Source organism: Hylaeus anthracinus, unplaced genomic scaffold (genome assembly GCF_026225885.1).
Source record: "Hylaeus anthracinus isolate JK02 unplaced genomic scaffold, UHH_iyHylAnth1.0_haploid 0, whole genome shotgun sequence".
NCBI classification, from domain to species: Eukaryota; Metazoa; Arthropoda; class Insecta; order Hymenoptera; family Colletidae; genus Hylaeus; species Hylaeus anthracinus.
In genome coordinates, this window is record NW_026533254.1 from 22,132,438 (window position 1) to 22,158,802 (window position 26,365).

Here is a 26,365-nt window from a genome sequence, read left to right on the forward strand (position 1 = left end):
GAATTAGAGAAAAAGCTTCAATCAGCAGGGGTGGGTATGTCGGGTTGCGAGGTGGTCGCCTGGAAGTGAAGGAGTCGTTTAATAATAACTCTGTAGGTTATTAGAAGGTTACTTCGGACATATTTAGAGATCTGTAGGGTGACCTCGAAGTAACCTTGGCTATGAAAAATTACTCCCAAATAATTTGTCAATAAAAGATTTACTTTTACGTGCCATGTTTCGTAAAACTTGGAGATTGTATTAGGTGGACTAGGAAGTAATATCGTCTCTGCGAATCTCAATATTTATTTATCTTAATTTATCTCAGTATTTATTTTATTTACTAAATAAAATAAATATTTTGCACCACCTATAAAAAAAGCGACATGGACTTTCCAGATAACTCAAATATAAGATGTTCGGACGACGAGAAAGTGGCCGACAGGTCCGAACCTCGTCGAACAAGTCACCCAACCGTCCAGAGACCCACGAAACTTCAATCCTGCCACGTTTTCTGAAAGACAAGCCAGCGAGCCGGCAGCCACGAAAGAGGCACCCAAGAACCATCAAGGGGTCGCGAAATCCCTTGGAAATCCTCTCGACGAAACGTGAACACGACCGCGTAGGTACCGGGCACGAGCAGATCGAACCGAAAACTTTTTCCAGCGGGCTGAAGGGACGTGTGACTGCAACATTCATCCCAGCGGAAGAACAGAGGGAGCGCCGACCGTCGTGCAACGAGGGAAAGGGTTGCTCTTGCCATGCAGTCAGCCATCCACCCCGCCATCCAGCCGGTCGGCCAACCACGCAGTAGGGAGAGTCAGCAACGAGTCAGACGGCCGACCGAGCGAGCGTCAGTCTAGCGTGGGCGCACGTCGCGGCACCACGTGCACCGTGATCACGAATCCAGCCGCGGATCGACGTCGTTGTGCTCGGCGGTTCTCGATCGCCCTTGGGAGAGATCTCGAAGAAAAAAAAAAGAAAATATATTGTCTGTTTCGCGTTCAACGATCCAAAGTGGCTGGTGATTTGTGATAAGTCGCCGAGTGTGAAGGGACCAAGGATCGCTGGGAGGTAATGGTTCTATCCGAGGATGTACGCTATTTCCGCCTCACGGATTTCCTGTTTCGCGCTTCCCGTCAGACGGAATTGATGCCTGACACGTGCCGTGTGAGGCAATCATGCGTGAATCATGCAGCCCGTCGAACACGGTCGTTCTAGAGTCCGCCGACTGACGGAGGATCAAGGTGAAGGCCGCTGGTCGGCTGGTCTCGCGGGTTTCCATTAAGAAACGTCCACGGGTCGTGCATCGCCCGCGGCAAATGTGTCCTGCAACGAATTTCGCTGGTTCATTTCCGGGGCTTGATTAGGAAACTCATCGATTCGTTCGTAGGGGACGCCGTCGCGGTTTTCGTTTTGCTGTTCCGCTGTGTCCACGTTCGGGACCGATGGTAGGCGCGAAATGTGCGTGATGGATCTGTCGCCGGCGTAGTTACGTGGTTCCCATTTCCTTTTTCTCTTTTCGCGGTGACTGCGATGCACGTAGGATAATTTTAACATTGACGTTGCCTCGCTTTGAGATTTTTCTCATTTGGGATCTGGTGCTGGAGATTTTTTCGAAGACTTGCAGAAAGCTGCGAGGAATTTGAGGCGTGGAAGTTTGAGATTTTTCGTTAGAATACTGTCAATAATTTGTAATTTGATGGATCACCCTCTGCGGTACAAGTTGGAACGGTGTATGCTGTCCGCGGAATTTCAGTGGTATGAGTCGATGCAAGAGTTTATTCGGGACGAAAGTTTTGCTTGTTGGGAAAACATTCGTGGGAATAAGTTCTCTCTACGTTTGCACACCATTTAAATATTCGAATTCATATTAAGTAGTCGGCCAAAGTTTCGAATGTTCTTCGTGTTCATAGGGCTTGACTCGCACTACGTTTTTTTTTTTTTTTTTTTTTAAGGTATAAATTCGTTATGCCAGTACGTTGTGTGTATCATATTTCAACTTTATCTGCCCAGGACGAATTCGACAAGATGATTTAATGCGTCGTATCAGATATCGGAATGTTTTTAATTTATAACGGATCACTGATCGCGTCGTACTACTTACTTTTCGTGGAGCCATCTAAACATTTCAAGCACTCTCCCTATAAATATCGCACTTGAAATCTATGCAACTATTACGAATGCAAAACGATTGCTTGCACCGCCTGAATATCGGAAATCTGAAATTCATGGTGGATCAAACGTTGACACTTACTACTTGCCACCCGTACCTTTCCATATTCCAGCGTATCGGGCGCTTACTGAAAATGCTGGCGTTCGAACCAAGCGAAATCCATTGTCAACGCAGCTTTCTGTGCCAAAATTTCCGCGCGATGTAACTGGATTCTCGAGGAACACGCGTCGAAGCGACGTTTTGGGATCGATCGAGCCTTTCGGCGGCTCGTTTTCGGTTCCATGTTTTTTCGTTCCACCCTGCCGCGACCAGGGCGTAATTACGTCGCGTGATTAGGGATTATTACACGCAGCTAGGGGGCAAGAGTATTCCGAGCAGTCCCGGTTTCGTCAGTCCATTACACTTTCAACACTGACACACTTCCTTGACCGTATTTTTTCGAGCTCCGACAGCCTCGACCGTCCCTTCCCCCTCCCCCTCCACGTCCCCCTTCTTCTCGATAGCATAATGGCTTCTTGTGATCTCTAGACGCTCTGTAATGTCCACTGCCTCGCGAAAAGGCTTTCGTTTGTCGAATTATTTCGATGCCTGGCACGCGGCGACCGAGGCCAGCCCTGGTCGCACGCGAGAACGCGATTCTAGATCAACGGACTCGGTTTTTTTTCTGCGTGTTCCTGCTTCGATGAATTGAAACGAGTATCGATTGCTTTGTTCGTCGGCCTCCTGGTAATTAGAGATATACATTAATCCTCCCCGAGAGCTAGCTCGATCGAGATTTGATTAATACATCGGCTTTAGGGACGAACAAAGAGAATTGTTGAGACTTCGAGGATTTTTTCTGAGGGGAAGAAAATTTTTAATCTAATTGTTTGCTACTTCATGCTACTTTTTATTAACATATCTCTATCTTTATAGAGAATAACCCTATTCGAAGTTTTATTGTCGTGAGGTGGATTACGCTGGTTTTAATTGCAGCAATTAAATTAGAGTATCTAGGAATTACGTGAAAAGTGCTATCGTTAATTCTACGGACTTGAAAAAAAAATGCTGAGTTGTTTAGAAATGTTTTTTAAGGAATGAATGCAAATTTCTTCAAAAACGGAGTGGTCCTCCTTTAATGGACCGTGCCGAACCGTGTTGAGTGCTTTTAAAAAAAATATTTCTCGTCATAAAGGGATGTTTGTTGCTGTCTAGTTGGGTGGTTTTTACGTGTTTGCTTTCAGTCGAATGCTAGTGTATCTGGAAGTAATGTTTTTTATTCACGAAGTTTATTGAATTAAAATAGGCTGATTGATGGATGTTCGAATTGTCAGTAATCGTGATAATTGTATTTATTGTGACTTTTCGACCTTTATTTAAGGTTCTTGCTTCCTCTTCAGAGAAAATGTAAAAATGTGCCCTTTATTTAAATTCATCTGATTTATCTATACTACATATATAACTATATAAATATAAGTATCGCATTTCATATATTATTATTAATTCGAGAACCATTATGCTCCTTCCAATCAAAATGTCGACATATAAAATTAATAACATTCGTCGCGTAATTCTCTCAAACGGGATATTCATATATTCTTTTTCAAATACGAATACGTGAAACTCGTCTTTCAAGTTTTAAAAACTATTAAACTCTCTGAAATATCATATCTGAAAATATCATCACCGTTCTCATTTCTTTGTTAACTTAAAATTGCCGGAATGACAGCATTATTCATTTGTTTTCGTCGAATTTCCCGATTCTGAATTATTGGGATTCCCTGATAAATTTAGATGAAAAAAATTCCAGCTAGAACGAAACCCTGAAGTACCCTCGCGAAGTTTCTTTAAAGGTTCGAGTTTCAGATGATCCACGGAGAACTGGCCGCGTTATTGATCTCGTCGCGGCGACCACGAATCGCTGGCTCGCAGCTGCGATGGAAGAATGTTTCTGGATGTAATTAATTATTAAGCCTTCGGCGTCGAGCACCAAACTGACGTTGAGTTTCTAGTTAAAATTCGAGACAGTTTGTCTTCGTAACGAATTTATTTCCATCAGTCTAGCATCGATTAGAGAATTCTTAATAAAAAATATTAATTACTAAATTATATGTTCTCAAGAATTTTCTTTTGCAATTAGAACATTTCAACTGTATAAATATTTACATAAGACAGAAAGAAAGTGGTCCTATTAATCTTGGTTTCCTTAATGAATACCTCTATAATGTACAATGTACATTAAATGTGTAGCACAGTTATGTCGAGAGATTATGGAACAAATCTAGTCCAAATAGTCCTTGAATAAATAATCACAGTCGATTTTTAAGTCTTTCATAGGATTCGTTACTCAACAATTCTGATCTGTAAAAGTAAGTCAATCTTGCTCATTATCGCTCAATTATTACTTCGAATTATCGACGTGTCATACTTTTTAATGCATTCCTCTCGATATATTGCCTGTACCACAGTAAATATCACAGTTAATTTAAGTAAAATTTTATCTCATTTTCTAGCAAAATTATTTAACAGACACAAATCGGTTACGAGGGCTTGTGCATGAAACCAAATCGTCCCCGTTTCTCAGTAAATAATTACTAATGGCCAATTAGAGTAATTAAAAATGAATGACGATAATGACTGACTAATTGTACGCTGCAATAATTATCGCCGTCCAACAATAATTCGCAATGTTTAAATATATAACTGAATTAATTGCTCTAGAACGACGCAATGCTTATTCATTCAACGAGCAATGTATTATTAGCTTGACGATACACTAGCTTCATCGAATGAATTATAGTGCGCCCATTAATACTTGGCGTCTCCAAAGTTACACGCCAAATTTAACAGAGTATAATTAATTCTATCATGTATAATATAAAATTTTATTTAAAGAAAATGATAGTTACTTATAGAAATTGGTGGATGATATTTACATTATTAATATATTCACTATAAAGGGTACTTGTACTTGATGGTACACAACGGTGGGAACTTTGAATTATTTTCCCAGGGTACCACAGACAGTACACGTCGAGGAACGCTTCAAATGTTCAACGAAATAACGAGAATTCCGAAGCAAAACGGCTTTCAGGTCCCTCCTATTAGTAGGACGTCATTACAGAACCAAAAATGAAGCGCAATTCCCTCTACAATCAGACATTGGTCAAGCCCACAAAAGAAACCTCTCACCAATAATGTCGATTTACCAATTGTTTAATAAGAAGATCCTGGCCCTATGAATTTATCATCCGTATATCGAACGCAACTGGTCAATGCCAGTTTCGGAGCAGGAATTGCCCCGGGTCGACCGAGGGGGTAGAAAGGAATTTAGCAACGAGATTATGTAACCAGATCAAATGCTACGGATCCCAACGGAGCCACCGAAGCTCAGACCTTCCGCGTATCATGGGCATACAAGCGCGAAACAGTGGCTTTGTCGCGTGTACACCTTGGCCACCGGCAATGGGATCCATCCTTTCACGGTTAATTGGAAAACCCGGTCCTTTGACGGCCAGGGGAAACCCTAGAGTCGGAAAAGAGAGCTGTCACTGTGACGGGTCAGTGATGTTGATTGCGTCCCCGAAGCTGTGAAAGGAACGCGTGCAGACGTTCCTGCTACCGATTAACGAGAAATCATTGACCTGGTAACGGACGACAATGAGAACTCTAAACGCGACCGCGAGAAAGCAATAGCTGGGGTCGATAGGAACGTGATCATGCCAGATGCGAGGGCATTATCGGCGACCGCAACAGAGGAACGATTCCAGCGACGATTCCGACGATAAATTGTACTTTGGCATAGGCTTGTGCCTGGTGACCTTGACGAAGGGGAGATACACTTTTGATGATGAATCGAGCTTTTGAAAGATCCTTTATGTTTACAGTGATGTCAACGCTTCAAGAAGGCTATACAGTGGGTATAGAAAGTATTCGTACACCGATCAATTTTCAAAAAAACTATGTCAAATTGTAACTTATTAACTTATTTTTTACAATCAATGACATTCTACATATTTCTCGAAAATCTCTAGAATAGATACAGTACGAAAAGATTAGTTATTTTGTATAAGTGAGAAATCAACAAGAAAAAAAACAATAAATCGATAGAAATACAGAAGCAATAAGTATTCGTACAAGTGTTAAATTTTTAAACTTGATTTAAAAACAGAAACGAAATTTACCTTAATTTATAAATAATTAATACTTCGTGGGATTTCCTTTTGATTTTATAATTATTGCAACTCTTCTAGGCATTAAATTAACTATCAGAAATGTCGATGTTATTCGGTGCGGGATCTTCTTTCATTCCTTTATTAGAGCATTTTTTAAGTCTTTTTTACTGAAAATTTAGTGTTTTCTAATTCCCACGAAGCAATAAACTGATGTGCTTATGTTACAAATTCTACTGTAAACTGTTCGTCGTAAGAACCGTGCGAATACTTATTGCTTCTATATTTCTACCGATTTTTCGTATTTTTTTGTTAATTTCGAAAATTATATAAACTAGTAATTGTTGTTTCAACTATATTCTAGAGATTTCTGAGAATATGTAGAATATCATTGATTACAAAAAAAAAAAAAAAAAAAATGAGTTAATAAACTACAATTTCACATAAAAGTTTTTTGGGAAATTGATCGATATACGAATACATTCTACACCCACTGTATAGTTGTTTTCTAAAAAGTCATTCATCAGGTTTTGACTGTCGTCATCTAATTGTAAAATGTAAAATAAAAATTGTAGTGATTGAATCAGTGATCATGATCAGTCCACTGACTGCACCTATTAAGTAAAAACAACCCCAACGAAAATGAGAATAGAAATCGGCGAATGTATCGAGAGAACCAGGGTACGGTAAATTACGCTCTCGGCTTTTGTCCGATAAGACGACGGATAAGTACACGGTCAGCTGGCACGCGTCGTGGGCGGAAAACGAAACAGAGACGAAAGACGTGGGAAGGGAGAAAGAACGAATACAAATAATCCTATGGGTTGCATCGATCGCCAATTTAAATGATAATTTCGCGAAGAGAGCGACCGTGTTTCTCGCGCCCGTCTGTGCTCGATTTCGATGATAATGTTCCCTTGGAAAGGCAGCCTCTTTCCAGTTTCCCGGTTTCGAACTAAATCGAGAATGCTCTACGGGATGTGAAATCGAACGAAAAAGCGCGTGCTCGGCTCCGGCGGAATCGATTAGTATGGAGAGCCTCGTTGCGGTGTTCAGAGAATTGTCTTCGATTTCTTTTAGACGAGTTAGGTGAACGTGGATGGCGGCGTGTGCCCTTAATTCGAACAGATTCAATTGACCAACGGAAATCTTAATCATTATATCGGCTCTTTGATCTTACTATCAACTTAGTATCTTATTATCAACTTAAATTCGTTTAGTATACATGCGTGGGGACATCAGTGCATTTAGAAGACGACCAAACGTAATTGTCCGTTTCAACACTGCCAGCTTAATTATTCGCAGTTTGATACTATGACACGTGAGGGCTCATCGAAAGGTAAGGCTGATTAGCCTAACCATCAAGCGTCCGTAGGCTGACAGAGTCGCGAATTTCCTGAAAGATAAATTCCAACAGAAAGGTGTGTCCGTGTCAAAGTGTACGTAGGTCTCACCGCAAGAGATACGTCCAGGCTACTAAACCAGCTGCCCCTCTGGTCAACTTTCCAACCACTCCTCCCTTGGGACGTCATTGGCATTCGCGGCTCTGCCTCAAAGGGAAACGACCTTGAAGCTTCTAAAGAGGGAACGTAGCCGATGCTGGCCACTGACAGATTTCAGGCACCTTTTAAACGTTTCAGAAACATTTTCAGAAATTTCAAACAAACCAGGTAAAATAATTGACCAGTCGGGCTTGGAGAAGTGTCACTTTTCAAAGGATATTCGTCCACCGAGTATCAAAAATTCCAACGAGTATCCCGTCGAATCCTCATTAACGAAACGTCATAAAATTTCAGACGCCATTTGCCCTAACTCGCGCGGTTTTTCTCGGCATCGAGCGTAACGAGGATTCGGGATTAAGCCATCGTTTGCATCTATCCAGGCCAGAAGCGTTCCCAAAAAACGCCGCACGATAAGGACGGCGCGAATATGCCGTGAAACACACGAGCAACGAGTTTCATTCATCGAACGGCTGGCCCGTCGCCGGCGATTCCCTTTAACGACTCGCGTGGATTTCCTATTTTTCGCCATTTTCAACGTCTGCCGTGGGCGTGCGGCATCGTTGAGATAACTGGGAACAGTGGACCGCTGATTGTCCTGCTGAACCGCCAGTTTATGCGGGAATTGCTGATCGATTACAGGCGATTTCAATGCCGCGACAGTGGTACCCTGAATTGAAACGAAACGAGAGCCACGTGAATCGAGCTACAGGCTGATTCATCTAGCATGGTCACTAATCATTCTGCTATCAGAGAACAAAAAAATCATTTACCAAACATTCGTTCACTAAGGAGCCCTTAAAGGGATCAATGATAAAACAGAATAGGTCGTTCTTCAACGAAGACTGGATTTTCTTTTCCGGGGGGCAATTGGTGCAATCGCTTCTCGGAAAATTCGTTAGAAAGTCCTTCCATTCTGCTTCCCGTGGCTTAAAAGCTCGGCTTTAAGTAACCCGGCAACGTTCCCAACAAAACGACGACCTCTCAGTGCGGCGAAAAGCTCGGTCGCGAAAACATGCGCGAAGTGCACGTAAATAGCACGATCTCTGGCCTCTCCGGTGCACGTTAAAACCGCGGTCTCCCCGTCTCGAATTTCCTAATTACGCCATTAGACGATTCTTTGTTCCGTCTACGTGGCCGGCTGACTGTGTCATTAAGCCACGGTTTTCTTGACGGCCACTAACGTCTTACGATAATATCGGTTAGCCAGGCATTAACCGCTTAAGAGAGCTCCCGTTAGCCTTCTCCCAAACGAGCTCCTTACAAAACGCTTAATTGATTCGAAGTTCGGCCAGCAGAACTTTCACGTCAAACTGCTCCAACGTATAAATTAATACACTCTTAAAGTTGTTGCTTAGCAAAAAGAAATTTATGTTGCTTACTCATAAATCTTGTCACGAAGCTAACGTTCAGATCTATAATATACATATTTACAATCGCAACACGTCGTTTCGCGGACGGCAAGAGTGGGGGTGACCTTGAGTGGCCACTTAATCTGGCCTCGACTTCAATGAAAGAACTCACATGTTGGATAAAACACTTTGAAGCCTAAATAGAGTCAGTACTTGCAACAAAACTAACATCCAAATCTGTGACAGACATATTTGTAATCGAAACACGTCGTTGCTCGGGCGGTAAGAGTGGGGGTGACCTTGAGTGGCCACTTAATCTAGCCTCGACTTCAATGAAAGAACTCACATGTTGGATAAAACACTTTGAAACCTAAATAGAGCCCGCACTTGTCACAAAACTAACATTCAGATCTCTGATATACATATTTGTAATCGAAACACGTCGTTGCGCAGACGGCAAGAATGGGGGTGACCTTGAGTGGCCACTTAATCTGTTCTCGAGTTCGATTAAAGAGCCCACGCCACAGTAAAATGCGATTTGATGGCGCTGTCGCGTAAAACGAGTAAAAATAAGCAACAAATATGGATTCTCGTTGCACTTCGCAACCTGAATATAAATCCAAATGCTCCCCGTCGTTGGCCCGAACTCTGGAAGGTTTCCGATATTTTCGCTGACAGTCACGCGGTTGTCAATACATCGGGGAAACCCTTTTCGTTTCCATCACGGCGAAGAAAATATTCAAAAGGATCCGTATCTATGGACGACGTCAGGCAACAACGCTGCATCGGGGCGATATCGTCGATACGCCTGTCATACCGCTGACAGCGGTGCACGCTGTCGCGAAGAATCCCAAATCGGTGAATTACTCGGCCATTGTTGGAATCGCGTGGCTCCCGGAAAAATCGTGGCGGTGGACGACCGATAAAATTCCTGGCGAAGCTTTTTACCGCGTCGACGTGGACTATGCGAAGGGGACAGTTATTAAAGGGAGGTAACTAGCTGTCCTAGTAACTTTGTCGCTGGACGTGATGGGGTTTTAATGTCGGGCCAGCTTCTAACTAACTGATTAATTCCCTCTCCGGTTAGTTCCCAGCGGTTTATCTGCGTTCGGAGCCGTGATTCCTGACGTCGTCTTTCATGGGACTTTTAATACCCTTCGATACTCCAGCTTTATCGCGCACCGCGTTACCGCAGGGAAGCATTATTAGTACTGACAAGGAACATCCACGGTTACTCGACTTTGACGAAACTTTTCGTACACCTCGAGTTGTCGAAAATATTTGACTTCGCGAACTAAGTCTTCCCTTGACGAACCGAATCTCCTCCGAGTTACAGATGGCACCATTGCAGACTCCTGTCGCTTCTTTTGTTCAACGATAGTTTATTCCAAATTTCTCTGCACGCGTCCTGTTGATACGACAGGCGCTACCATCAGCCAGGAAAATGATGATAAAATACAGATGAAAATTGATCGACAACGGCGAAAAGTGTAAATCTATACAGGGGCGTTTCACGGATATTTTAATGGCGTGACGATGCGATGTTGCCGATCGATGTCTTAAGCGCGGAGTGAAATTATTGAAAATCGATGTAACAGCTTCGCGTTACAGCCTCTGGTTGCTAACAATTCCGAGCGTTCCGCCGCGTCACGTATTCGTTACGTGCATGGGAAACCGAACTGACACCGAAACGCTGCGGAGAGGTATACGGCAGTGGGCGATGCCTCGGCGAAAGTGGCTCCCGATAAAAATCGTTCGCGCTCCGTGCGGTTATTAATCGAAGGAACGTCAACGTTCCCTCCGCGGAACCGTGAAAAATCACCTTCCACGACGGAAAATCACGACGATGAACATTTTACGACGACCGTCGTAAAACTCGATCGTTCCAGTAGGGACTCGCTCTAAACGTCGAACGGAATCCGTTCGCGCTCTTTATATCGCATTGTTTCTGCGGTTGGACGGCATTTAATTACGGTTGATAGTTATAGCTTTACCATTAGGTTGAGGGGATAAACGTATATTTTTAGACGTCAGAGTGTGATTCGTTCTTCAACAGATAGAGATGAACGATGTTTTTATTCGAATGGATAGCGAATACAAATAACGCAGAGCAATTTGTGACGTTTGTTTGTCGGGAAATGTTTTTATCTATTCAACATTGTTGTTATGAGGTTACATTGAACATTCTCTCTGTGTTTTTCACAGTTGCTTTTTATACTTTTTGTTCCTTCCTGAATCGGGAAATGTCGGAATACATTCTGTCAATTTGTTTTATATTGTTTTTTATATTGGGGATGCATTCGCAGTTTAACGTCCTTGTTGTTCTAGTCTCCTGTCCTCTGTTGGTCTGATTTTCGAACTTTTTTATAGCCTTGTCAACAACACATTATTTATCGCCATCGATTCATTGTTGATTTATATTGTACGCCAGATGACACTTTCAGTCGTTTACGATGTAATTGCAATCATGATATTGGAAAAAAAATGAAACGCTTCGTTTGGGATTCGAACTCTGACTCAATCGAGTGGAAAGTGAGCGCATTACGCGAAGGACCATCGAGACTACGTTAATATGTGGCACTTTTCATTTATGTAAATCACACAAATTTATCTCTGCTATGAATATACAGTGTTAGTTAACAATGTAACGAGCTTAAATTAAATAATGCATATCAAAGATCGTACTTTAAAGCATTCGGAGACTTTCGCGAAGAATGCAGTAAATTCGACGAGCGTTTAAGGTGGCATGAGATTAACGTCCCCCTTGAATCTGGCAAGAGGATTCTTCATTGTTCACCGTGTATATTATAATGTTTAAACGATTCTCGTCCGAGACATTGAAGAATGTAGTCTCTCGTTGGCTCGAACTTTCGCGTTAACATCGCGTTGAAATGAGAAATACGGGGTAATTCGGAATATTTAATGCACCAGAAAGATTAAAGTGATTACGTGCTTCCTGGAATGCTAGATGGTATCCTACATTGTGCACATTGCGCAGCAGGGTGTGCACTCTCCTTCGTTAACGCGTTCATTAAACCCGATTAACAACGAACTCGGTGCAGTGAGCCGAAGCATGGACCGTTCCCGAAGACGATGACTCTATTTCCAAGAAAAGCATCGATCGATAATTTCTTCTTTAAAAATTCAGAACCACAATGAAGTTTTGAACCTAAAATAATAAGAAAAAACAGCAAACAGTGATAAATTTAGCTCTATTCCAAACTGCATCCCCGATTTATGAATTTAACGAATATAAATAAATTCCTTTCTATCTCTATTTGAAGGATAATTGCCAGCGTTGTGGCACGAATTTCAATCCATGAAAAGGAACACTGGCCTAATGTTCTTCAATGCTCTATTCGTACGCAATGGGCCAATGTTCCTCGCGGAATAGCCTAGGCAGAACGTACATAAAATATTTCAAACCTTCTTTCACTCTCGCCTGCCGCCAGCTGAAACGGTAGACAGAGAGATTGCATCGAGCATACCACCAGTGAGCATCGACCACCACCTACAGCAAACCCTAGAACACCGATTTCCAGGTGCTTCGCGTTCGAACGGCGAACAGGATCGACCTAGTTGGTCTTGTAGTAGACCGAAACAGCATCGAAGTGGGGTCGTTTCGCAACACCCGCTACAATCGTCTTCTCAGCAAACATACCGTAGTAGCCCTGCTACCGAGGCGCCGTGCACCTGCTGGAAGGTACACCTCTGGGATCCCACGGTGTCAAATATTTAGGGCAATCTGAAGAGTCCCGCAAACCCCGGCCGTCTATATTCGAAACTAATCTACCAAAGTCGTAGTCTGTTGTAGTTTCCCAGGGAGAATTTCGGGTTAAGGGCTCGAAGAAGCAGAGTCAAACACGAGATCGGTAAAGCGACACGGATACAGAAACGACAAAGGAAGATTGTTCAACGAAGACACCGAGAGACGGAGGGTGTGACGATAACGACAAAGGTAAACGTCGAGACTGCTTCGCTTTCCATTAAATCACGAGCGCCGGAGATACTGCTGGGTTGGACGAGCACGCGACCGTCCGTATAATGGTGTGCATCCACACGGACGGGGTCGCAACGTGTCTGCAGTTGACTGCATTCTATGCAGTTTCCGTGCTGCATTAATGTCCACGCGCAAAGGGAAACGCAGCGAATGAAAGTACGACAGAGTGGCTTACGATGGCTAATTGGCTAGCAGTCGACGCTAATATTTGATATCTCGGAGTCATTGTCGGGGCATATACTTCAACTTCATGGAAATCCTTGTAATTTATTTCGAAAAGCTCCTCCATTTTGTATCCCAAAGGGAAAGATTAATACAGTAAACAGTTACTAGTGGTTGCAGAAATACATACAAAAAGTTTTACAAAGGAACTATACATTTGTTCGTTTACTTTAGACCATCATGGAGAAGAATACACTACGTATTTCTCGTTCTCAGGTTAAAAGACACTTTCTTGGATATAAAGAAGAAGTTAAAGTGATATTGCGATATTGTTAAAGCATTGACCGGACCAGTGGTGTGGTGCATTGTGTACAATGTCTGTCTACCGCGCGGAGGTCCCGGGTTCGAATCCCGACCTATGGTGAATAGCGTGTCCGACGTTTTTTCTCGTAGATCTTTATTATTATTGTTGAAAATATTCAATGGTTAAAGGACAACTGTGATGATATATATCGTGGTTGGGGATTTGAGCAATGTTTGTAGACATCAAAGATAACTTGAATGAGGGACCGTACTCAACATACTCACTTATGAAAGTTGTGGAAAAGTCAATATAAAGAGGAGAAAAAAGAACCGTGTTAGAAACAGTATTAACGATAATTCATGGTTAACTCAAAACTTGAAGTTGTAGTTACTCCACGCCTCAACGCACGTACACACGAGTGGATTACAAAATTCCTCAGACATCGACGGCGACGCCTTTGAAACGATTCGATTTCATTCGATTTTAATAAAAGTTTGTTAAGTCGCCATTTAATATCAACCTACGTTTTCATATCCCTCGTCGCCGCAGTGCCGTCTGGAGTTACAGGCTGCGATTTCCGCACCGTTTTTTCACGCCGCCGGGAATGATTTGCACGTTCCAGGCACGGACGCGTTAGCGCGCAAATTGGAAAGCGACAAACGGCCCCCCGATATGCATAAATCACCGCTGGATTCAATAAGCGAACTCATTGTTTCGCCGACATTTCGGCTGTTTTGGTTTGTTTCCTGCTGCGCGACCCCGATCGTGGAATATAACTTTCAACACCTGGTGTCACGCTAGAACTTTAGATTAAAAAAAAAAAAACAAAAACGTCCCAATCTACCGTGACATTTTACTGATTCTCCCCAATCGCATCTTCCTTTTTCGAAATGCGTTCCCAACGAACTCGTGTCGCTTGGATAGTATCGTTAAAATCGCGACTATAGTTCGGCCATGAAAACGTGGAAAATCGGGGCGACTGTCGCAGCCATTTCCCCAGAGAATATGTGATTCCTAACAGTGTCAGCCAGGGTTAGTCTGTCCCCCGGAAAAGAGGATTGTTTCAGCCGGCAGAAGAAAGAGCTGCACTTCCTTCGCGGCGACTTTCAGCCTTTTAATAACTTATTACTGCCAGCCCCCGCGTCGCAAAATACTCGTCGACGGTGCTTACACTTCTCGCGACCATTTCCGGCCCGGAGGATCATAAAAATCGTGAGTCAGGTACAATCTCTGGCTAAGTCGTATATTCGCGGCTGACTCCATTCGTCGTTCCGGCGACAATCCGCCGGGGAAACAGGCGAAAGGCAGGGGAAGCATAATACGAATTCCCATTGTAAATCCGCCCCAAGATCCCCAGGAAGACGTGCACGGGGACTGCGGCGAAGGCGAAAGACAGATCGAAAGACCTGCTTCGCCCCTTTCCTCGTCGTCTATCGAGAATGGAGTCGGGAATAATAAAGAAGATGGAAAAAAATGCCGGGCGAAGATGGAGGCGGGCGAAAAAACGAAAGAGAGAAAGGAAAACGGCGGAATCACAGATTTAATAAAGGCCGCTTGAAAGCGCGCTAAGCGAAAACCGATTTCATTATAATGTACCCCCACCAGAGCGATCTATTCCTCACGGATGCTGACTGCCGCGAGATTTCACCCCTCTTTCCAAACCCCACCCTGCTCCGGCTTCACCGACGCCCACTTCCTTTTTTCCGCCATCGGATCCTTGGCCTCTCTTTAATTTCGCGGCTCCAAGGGGGCGGGGGTAAATCGCGGTCGTAACCCGTACGGTCACTGACTAGAGGGTCGATTGTCCGGCGAAACGCCCCTCCGAAACTAACCCCTTCTCTAGGGCGCATCCGTCGATAATTAAGAAAGTTTCTTCGAGAACCTGATTTTCCAACGGGTTCGCAGCGATAGGGGTTACTCGTAAATATACAAGGAGCAGCAAGAATGGCAGCGCAACCCAGCGGAGGTCATTCTAAGAGCAAAAATCAGTCGAAAGCGTGGAGCGAGTTTCTTTCGAGCGAAGCTCCGCTTTAGAGAAAAAGCGAACCGAGCATCGGTTGGGGCAGCACGCGCGCCCAACTGACTTTCAAGATTTCTTACTCGAAAACCACGCTTCCTATCGGAAAAGTTATTTCCACAGTTTCGATGTATTTTTAAACGAAGAATCGAAATCTGTTATCACTATTTTATTCTGAAATTGACTTTTTGGTTTTTTAGTGATCTTAGGGTGCATGTTCTTTCAGCAATGCACGTTACAAAACATTGGATATGAATGTGAATGTCAGATCTGAATGTAGTACTGTTTTGTTTGCAATGATCTAAATTATGTCACGAGTCCGTTCCCGATGAAAATAAGGATCACGCTGATGCGCCTGTTTTGGATAGCTAGGTCGCGTACAACGCACGAAAATGTTACGCGAGAATTGTAATTCCCCCTGCTGTCTCCGGACGGAGCTGTTTGGACGTACATTTTGCATATTCATGCGACGACCTGTAGAAATTGTACCGGTCGTGCGGGAAATTCTGTAATAGACAGAACTGTTGGCCAGACGGATCTATCCAATCGGTGACGTTGCAACGATTCAATTTCGCTTCTAGCGCGCGACACCTTGACAGTTTTCTTATGTTTCCGTCCGCGACGTGCGATTTACACGTGTTTCGTGTTCCGCTATTTCAGTACGTCTCGTGAAATGTGAACCGTGCGAGAAAAATTCGTGGAGGTGAACGGTATAGATCCTACATTATCATTTAAATCGTGTAAAATTTAGTTTATAAAATTGTTCCACAAATGAAACGATAAATATCTGATTATTGATTTTGAGATGAATATTTCGGGACAATATTCTGGCTGTTCAACGTAAACATGTTTAAATTACGTCCGTGTGTCTGTGTACAAATTTGTCTTCGCGGCTCTCACCATCATCGTTATGCAAATATTCTTTCTCCCCGCCGTACGGTGGTTAAACGTCGTAAAAGTCAGCGGAAAGCGTTATATCGATCTAAGGCAAATATTGAAATTGCTCTCCTTGCGCTTACATGCATAATTCAGCACGACAAATTACAGTACGTCGAATTTCCGATATCGCACTGTAATGTAATAAGATTTAGGAAACGATCGATGTTAGATTATAATACTGGCTACACATCACATTCAAACATCCCTGGTAACGTTCCGATATTAGGGTTTCAAGGAAACGGCGCCTGCGTAAAATATTACTAACCTTAAAATCGTTGCATTGTTAGATTGTGGACACACGAGGTGCATCGTCGTTTAAACTATGGAGATAAGGTAACATTGATTCCTGAGTGTAACTATAAGTAGGATTAATCCCCAGGATTAAACAGGGAGACGGTAGTGTGATTAAAAAATATTTTAGACAAAAGTTTATCGACTCCTTCGTTTCCCATCCATCAAACCACTCTTCCACCAAGTCAGCTACTGCACAACAGCCTCCTCTTCCCTAATCCTTACAATCCGAGTGCCTGCGCCAATAACACTGCCCAATTGCCTCTAACAGGGCCCCTCCACATGAAAAATTCATCTCTCGCAGACACCCTGGAACAATAGGGTCAAACTCTCGAGGACCTGTAATCGCTCTCGCAGTCAGTTTCCACGCGTGGCACCGGCTGGGTAAGCGAGCATGTTTTCCTGAATTCCGTCGAGCAACTCGTTGAAAAATGCGGTCCGGAGAGCACTTGTGCCCCGTCAGGGTCGCGGAACGCGAGTCCTCGGTTGGAAACCGAGCAAAGTGGGAGCCCGGTACCCGGCAATGACGCGATCCGTCTCGAGACGTCAAAGTTCCTGCCGGCTAATTACGACGTCCTCCTCCCCCCGCACGTCTAGAAGCCAGGCCGCCGGTACTAATGCGACGGAGTGGCTCTCCGGGGCATCCGTCAAATCCCATTTGCCCCCTACGAGAGCAATGTTTTGTCGGCTATCGTGGCCTGGTCGTTCAGCTCGCGGCGTAACGAGAGTCGTTTAAGCCTGGAGGCAGGCGACGCGGTCAATAATAAGCGGCTCGCCGGCCGTAAAATTAGTTTCTGATTGGGTTAGCCTCGGCTGGTCTAGCGACAACCGTGCCTGCCGTGTTTTTCGTCGGATCTCCGGCTGGTTTTGTGCTCGCGAGTCCGAGTCGTCTACGCCTGACACGCGGGACAGGATTAATTGAAAGGGATGTCCTCGTTTCCGGCCGACTGAAACCCGAACTCCGACGGGGATGCTGAATGCTGGTCGGCCTTGCACGGTCTGTCAGCTGTGGAAGTTGGTGTTCCGACTGCTTTAGAGTATCTTGGATGGAAATTGTTTCGTCGGGATTTGTTTTTACTGCATTTCTTGCACCTGGTGATGCAGTTTACGATTAGGCTGCGAATGTTTGACCAAGTTCATATTTTGTTGTTCCACAAAATATATGATATCCTCGTCGCTTATGACCTTGCAGTCGATGCAACGTAAAGTCTCTATTTGAAAAACAAAAGTTTATATTTTTAACCGACTTCGAAAAGGAGGAGGTTACTCGACATGTATATATATTTTTGCATTTATGCACATTCCCATTTTTTCACTTGTAATACTTATAAATTCATAAACACCCGCAGTTTATTTATTACATTTATAGTAGCCTGAAGTAGGTTCACTTGCTTTTCTTCGAACTATCCAATTCGTGATCGATCCCATCGAATGGTTCTCTGTACATGTGACGAACATGTACACGAGTCCTCGGTGTAAACAAATCTCTATCTCTTTGTGTCTGCGAATCCACCCCCAGCACGAAAGAAGAAGGAATTTAATCTGGCGCTCCAAGCTACAGGACTGTCTATGTCGATGCAAATGCAATATTAAACCACTTAGACGACGAAGTTTGCGACAATTCCGTTAGACGTAAACAAGCATTCTGCTTATTGTATCAAGCACTATTGGAAAACGGAATACCCGGTCGAGGGAAGCGCTGTTTTGATTGTAGGTTTATTCTATTATCGAACTTGGTAGTTTCCTAACATATTCTAGTATTTGGATGTACCAAGTTGAAGAGAGTCGATGGAAAATAATCTAAACTTTGACGACTACCGAATGGTTTATTCACTTCCGGTGTGATTCTTTTCGATGTTCCCATCTGAAGGTATTTCGAGAAGAAATTTAATTTCCATTGTAAAGAACAATTTATTCGTTAACTCTGGTTATTTCAAATGGTAGAATATAATTGGCAGCCATGGTTCGTTAAAGATCCCTATGAAAAATCTCATTTATTCATGCTTGAGAAGCTAAGGTTACAAATGTCAGATTTCTAGTTTTATTTTTCCTATGTTTCTGGGATTCATGGGAACAAATATCCCTAGGAGCATGTCGACAAATGTCTGAGCAACTATAACTTACAAAATGGTTCTCCACATTCTGTTTAATGCTGATTGCCTCGTTTGCAGTTGCAAAGTATCCTGCAAAAATATCTAAAAAAATTTGCATGAAGGTTCTAGGGAACTTTTCACCATCGGGTTTCAGATTCTCTGGCGGAGGAAGCGGAAGATGCAAGCCGAGGTCTTGTAATTAACCAAGAAACGAATTTATCAAGCTCAACGACGTTTCCCGCGATTTCGACGCCATGTTTATATAATAACTTCATTTCGTTAAAAGTTTCCCTAAGAAGCTTCGAGAAACGAGCTCCGCGTATTTAGATGTATCTTTACACGGATCTTTTTAGCGGCGGTGGCGAGTATTAAAGCGAATTACCTGCCCCTATCGGCCATTATAAAATATTGCGATTCCGCGATAGATAATAATAAGAGAATGGGGGAAGAGGTTAGGTGCCGCAACACCGTGTACCAGGAACGCTCTAACGGAACGTTTATCTTCGTTTTAATCTTCCGATCTCCGCGTTACATTGGCTCGCGAGCTTTTGCGTATTAAGTATCTCAGTTATACTTTTATTTTCACACTGACGCCGTTATCTCTGCAATTTTTATATACATTCTCGCCTAACAGCCACGAATTACTTAATCGATGCTTTTAAGAATATTTTACATTTTTCGGTTTATTTACTCTCTTCTGCATATTCCCCTTTGATCCGATACAGTTTCAGCCAGAACGTAACATGAAATCGTTACGGCTTCCGGAAACAAAGAAAATTTTCAAGCAGTATTATGAAACGAAGATATATGACGTCTACGATACCGATTTTTCAGGAGGTTGGGGGCCAAAATCAAAATAAAAATTACACTCGCATTAACTGTACCCGAAATTTTATTCGTCGTTCTCGATTCGGTTGTATAAACCCAGCTGGAATTCGCGTTTGCCCCGGGGGCCTTTTTCGATTTTGTTCTGAAAACCCACTTTCTGTGTACAATTTACAGTCGCGTAGCGCTATTAGCTTCGTCGCGGTTTCTGTCCGAATAAATTACCCCCGCCTACCCCCACCCCCGCGCCGCCACGCGCCACCCCCGGAATTACACGAAATCCTAAAACGTTCGAGGGGATTGGAAAGCTCGCGTTTTACAAGCTGACGACTACGCTCGACCCAGTTCCGGCGCGCGTATATTTCCGAGTGTCTCGTTCCTGGAAAAACTGGCTACCAACGTAAAAATCGCGAACTCATGCGAAATCTCCCCCCGCTCCGTGTCGAAAGCAATTTTCGAGATTTTAGGACTTCTTCCCGCGCTCGCGGAGTTCGTTTAGCACGGGCACAGCCTTCTAAGCGCGGAAGTTATTAAAGCTTTCGTAAAAATAATTACATCCGAACAAATTTTTCTCCCTTACCCTCCCCCTGTCTCTGTCTCCTTTCCACGTCCACCATTACTGTTACAAAAGAAAGCGGAAGTTCGGACACGGAAAGAGGCTGAAAATTGTATCTTCGCGAAGTTTTAATGGGGAATAATTGCACCACGGCTCCCAGAAACCCGGGCGCGGGTATTTCCATTCCGAAAATCTTAATCGGTTTAAAAAGTTCGATTCCCGTTTCGCTCTTTTTTCTCTGAGCTTCCCCGAGAGGCCTTTAGCGTCGCAGTAAATTAAAACTGACTTCATTTTTGTTTTGCAACTTTGACCTCCTACGTTGGGGGTAAATGCGATATATTTAAAAGGTCTGAATTTCCTTAAACGTTTACAAATAGTATCAAACAATATAGTGGGAGCATTCTATGATCTATAACTAAAAAAAAATTCCGATGAACATGGGTCTGTAGACCTATTATTCCTGAATTACGGGAGCTTAAAGTTACCTGCGCTATTTCGCGAGGTTGACCCATACGAGTTGGCCGTTCAAGGTCACCCAACAGCAGAATACCATCCCCACTGTTAATAGACCACTGCACCTCTCAGATCGTTTCTAAAATACCGAATTTCCTATTATTAAAGTTCCGAAAAACATACCAAGGATTTATTTTCGTCCAAATCGCTTTTCTCTGGCCCAAACGTGAACTGTGCCCAGGAATTTTTTTACACGCCGTTTGAATTGCATCCCACAAATATCGCAACACTCAAATATTGAAACAAGCTTTTCGTTTCGGCGTTCCCCTCTACTTCTTTCCGTTGAAAACTGATCCGATACGGCCGAATAGACTGCTGCAAAGCAACACTGCAGGCGGATACTGTTATCGCAAACGGCGCGGCGTGCAGCGAACACGACCCCTTTTGTTCACGCGATTCCGCGTGGAACTGCTTTGGAACAATGACATCTCAAAGGGCCATACTGCCGGACAATTTGTGAACTGTAATATCGCAAATGACGATGCGCGCGGGTTGAAAGACTCGGTCCGTTATCTCGGTTCCATCGTTCGCTGGGAGTCAGCGTACCACGTGAAAGAGGGAATTGTCGCGCAAACGGAGAAAAATGCACGAGCGACGCGACTCCCCGCGAGAAATGTTCTCACCCGAGATAAATATTATTTCGCGTACTTGCACGTGTCGTCGGAGATCGTCGTCGACTTTTTCGTTGTTCTAGAAATGTTCTCGCCAAGATCGCATTAAACCGAAAGTAAACCCGAGTAAACCTCGGACGCAGTCGCGTAAGGGGTTGGAACCCTTCGACCCTTCCGTTCCGTTGCACCTCGTGGGGTTATAGGGCAAGGGTATATTCAGGAGTTTTTTTTATAGAACTACTATACGCGAAATCGAAATAAATTTTATTTCCTTGCATAGAGGAAATAATACGCTTTCAGAGAATATTTATTATATTTGCATTAAATGCGAGAAATCGGAATGGTGTTGCTCTTGTTCTCAGCGTGTACAATGTTCGATAAGTACGTATTCATGATTTTTTTTACACAATACTATGCACTCGATGAAAATGAATTTTATTTTTACAAATGATGCATATAATAGACCTTCAAAAAATATTTTTAGACTTTGTACATTTTCGCGTATCCGTATAAAATTCACAGGGCATGCTTTCAAAGACACGGGCTTTCAGAAAATCCAATAAAATATAGCTTTTATTAAAATTCCTAGTTGAAATTTTGTCATTCGATCATGATTGTGCCGGATGGAAGTATCTCCGAGTTCAAAATCTATATTCCACGGATCCAGCGAACCGACGCGAGCCAAATCGATCCCACCTCATCCCTTCCACCCGATCGACAGAATGCATATAACGCAATCCCGGGTCGAATTAATTACGCGCGACATTATCGCGTTTCCAGGCTCGAGGTGTAGACAGTTCGCGCGGAAGCCTCGACGAGGGGATTCCACCCTCCGTGTCGGCGACCCCAACCCCTTCGCGCACCCGCTACATATTTGATTTATCCGGAAAGTTGTCGTCCCCGTGGGAGGACTGGTTCGCTCGAATTGGCTGAAAAGTAAGCGGCAACCTGACGGCAGTCATTGTTTTCCGCGTCCTGTCGCCTCAGCCCGGTTGTTTGCACGACTCGTTTGTACCTCGTTAACGACGATCGAACGTCTACACCCCCACCCTCGTCGCTCTTTTGATTTAATAGTAGGGCGGAGGTCCTCGGTCGGTTTGTTTCTATTTTGTTCGTTTATTTCGTTGGTTCAGCTGCGCTGCATTGTAGCCGTTGCTCGGGGAAACCTGGGGAGACGTTTGTGGGGCGACAAGGTGGCGAGTGTGGTAGGGGAAGCCATGAACTTTGAACGGCAAATATAACTGACTGCGACTAGAGTTCCTTCGATTCGGGAATATGTAAATAATATGCGAGATGTATTTTTAGCTGTATTTTATAGCAAAGAAATAATATGTTTAATGTTATCATCGTGAGGATATATTAAATTTTTGTATTGGTTCCGGGTATGTTTATACATCCGAAGAAACTAGGGCTGAATAAGTATTACGAGCTTCTCTCGTAATCGTTAAAGGTAAATTGATTTCGTTTAAGCTTCTAGAGATACTCAATCGGTTTACATCTGTTTCTGTCGTTTATTTTGCTGGTTCAGTTGCGCAATATCGGTTGCGAAAATAAAGGAGGGGTACATGCTAAGGAAGGGAGAGACCACACGTGAGTAACATTGGACAGCCAATCCATTTTCCATCTAATCGCAAGTAATTAACGAACCTTTGAATTATATTTGTAATACTTTAAAAATACGTCGCACGTTATTATCATGAAAAATTCCAAAAAAGATTCCCGAGTCTTCTAAAGCAACTCCGCCTTAATAGATATTGCTCTTCGTTCCTCGGTGGAAAATTGAAATAATTTAAGAATGCCTTTCGGATGCAAATACCTTCTGACAATTTCACCCAATCCCGAGGCTGAATGTAACGCGACAAATTGCAACGAGTTTTCCCGAGGCATATTCCTGGATCGATGAAAAATTTATCGCCCGTCGTGAAACATTTCTTAATGACGTAAACCGGTTATGCAACGAGCACCTGCGGAATGTCAATTTAATCGGAAAAGCATGCTGGAAATTATGCGGGATCGAGGGGCATTCTAAAATTATTCAAATCGTGCGGGATCCTTCAACCGTCCCGCCGCATGCCGCGGAATATTAATAATGGAATAAGTGAAATTTAATACGTAATTCTGCCACATAAACACATCTGAATTTCATGAATTCGCGATTCGATTGCTGCATAATTCATGGGACTTTGTCGGAAGAAAGTAAAAATTCTTTTTTTCTTTTATTTTGTCAGTCGTCTTAACTGCGACGTCATATCCCATGAATTACGCTCTCTCGTGTCCGATTTATGCAAATGTTCAATTGTCCGCCATTCGTTACGAGAACTCCGACTGTCGTGAACGTTGTCACTTGTTTGAAAATCTGACAGGGAATGATAACAAAAACTACCAGAAGCAGAGCTCTGCGGCATTCTATTTGCATAAAATAAAATTGTTATGCCCCGACTTGAGAGTTGAGATTTAAATTGTTTAAGACATCGTAAACTTGTTCAGTCTGTAAATTGAATTTCCACCCGTTAAAGTCTATATACATTGTTTGTCGTCGAAAATTGAATTTAACAAGTTTAAGATGGTGGCGCGAATAGCCGTCGCGGATATAATATTGGAAAACGCCGCTACGAAAAGAATAAGTCGTAATCGATGACACCGACTTACGATGAACAAATTGAATTTACGTCAAAACGAGATTGCGAACTGAAAGACGAGAAAACACGCGATCGACATTAAATTCCATTCGACCCATTGCTTCAAATACGACCGTGTAAATTACATTTGTGTAATTGACTTGCTGATATCGATGGATGGCATTTGGATTAACCCCTCGACGATGCTTGATTGAATCCGTAGCACATTTTCGCTTGCTCAGCTGCACAGACTCTATTTAAATGCTTCCTCCGTGATTTTTGCATAAAATCAATGATTGAAAATATTTTCGTTACATTCGGAGCATATTTACAGGCTAGCTCGTGGAGCACTAACCATGGAATATAGATTATATCGCTTACCAATGCATTTACGTAAAAAGTACTGATGACTAAAGTCATAGAGAAGCAAATTTTAGATCTTTCTTGTTGTACAAAATTTGCCGTGGAAACAATACTAATCGAGATAATTATCCTCTTATTCTTAATGCCCCACAATGGTGTCAATCATAGAATGCATGATATCTCTGTAGCTGTTTCATTTACGACAAAAGAGTATAGAACAAATCTGATTGGAAATTTAATTCGGAAACTCATTTATTTCGTGCAAAATTCCAATATGAGCTACACTTACCGAGTTATCGACACAAATCTTTCTGCTTTTACTCTCCCACTACCATAAGTGACGGCAAAGCTCTATTCATTTATCGCTCAGGTGAATACCAAAATATTTGTCGCGTTCAAACAATAATTCCTATACCAGACATGTATAAGAGCATGTTTTATTACACGCGACTACGAGTACCAAACGTCAGGAGCAACGAGGATTTCTCATAATCGATATCCTGGAAGTGCATGGGGCCGAAGGTGCGTTTGACAATTCCATGGCCTATTCACTCGTCTCGTAATTCGCCCGATGGAACAGAACGTCTCCCGCGAGGGGAACGAAAACCCTCGACTGTTCTCTCGATATACCCCTTAAACGCTACTCCCATGGCGGCCAATTTGGCCGCGAGATAATACCTCTCCGCGGATGGTGCGCGGTCGGGCAATTTGAGTTGTAAATAATTTCTCGGCCGACGGTTGAAACCGTTCGGAATTATGAATATTCCGTGCTGTGGGGAAAATATAAACGCTGCGTTCGCGCGTTTTCACCGGAAAGTTTAATAGGTGCCGGGTTATTCGCTCCACCCTCTCACCACGGTGTTATTGTGTTAGGGCTGACTGCGCGATTTCGGATCCTGAATTATAGACCGCTTTCGTGGGATCGATCGAGATTATACTGTATTACGCCTAGTGATCTCGTTCTCGCATTTCAACGCAGCGGATAATCCCCTATCACTTTCACGCGTTTGTGCTCCTTTTCAAGTCGTCGATCGTTTATTTTCCCACTCGTCCATTGCGAACGGTTCTCGATCATTCGGAATTGTTGTGCGTGAAACCTCCGATACCAGTTGAATGTTTCCTTACGTCAAACATAGTTTTCCTTTAATTAACCCATTCAGGTAGTTCAAATTGATTGCTATTATTCAATAGATAAGCTAATAGCCCTTTGAGTCACGAATTATTGCAAAAGAAAATCTCAATTCCCTCACGAGCTCAAAGAGTATCTACAATAAAAATAGAATATATGCGTGGTGTTCATTTGGTCAAGTAGATAATGTACTTGCTTGCTAACGGAACAACCAGGGTTCGAGTCTCGAAGGATGTTCGAAATGTAATTCACATTTTCCTCTTCAATTCCCTCAACTACTGGCAGCAACGTAGCAAAAGTACAAGTACAAGACTGGAAAAAAGAATTGGAAGAGTATACACTCGAATAATAACAGCTACATGTAGTGAGACATGTTGTGTGTACCATTGCCGAGCACAGCGGCGAAACAACAATATAGTCCCGAAGGAAAAAGAAGAGCGAACATCAAAAAATTCTGGGAAACTTTCCGAGTCCTGGATGTCCAGGAATAGGAACTCTGGAACATTGAGAGGAAAAAGTGGAGATCCAGCCGGAAAAAAAGCGCTCGAGAAAAGGTAGTCGCGGCGGTTCAGTGAAAAGTACTACAATTCACTGGGACGAAAAAGATTTAAATATCATTAAACTTCCTGGCTTTCCAGTAACTCTGCCCGCATTTCCTCGTTTCTCGACGACTTCACGAACAGTATCTCGCAAAGACTTCGCGATAAAAATGAACAATTAAATATCACGCATGAGTAATTAAATCGATTCCAAGCATTTCCTCGGATTCTCGTCGTCCCATTTTATG

The 26,365-nt window shown here is 43.1% G+C and overlaps 1 protein-coding gene across 2 annotated transcripts in view; it reads left to right on the forward strand.

The window, feature by feature from the left end:
• LOC128894508 (protein artichoke-like) overlaps positions 1–26,365 on the forward strand; it is a 189,513-nt gene that overhangs the window by 84,451 nt on the left and 78,697 nt on the right. Inside the window, exon 1 of one of the 2 annotated variants that reach the window (XM_054156289.1) lies at positions 394–1,053. The exons of the other annotated variant lie outside the window; for it this stretch is intronic. The gene's annotated coding sequence lies outside the window, so the exon portion shown is untranslated. Of the gene's footprint in view, positions 1–393; positions 1,054–26,365 lie in introns of those variants that run through there. 2 annotated transcript variants of the gene reach the window in all.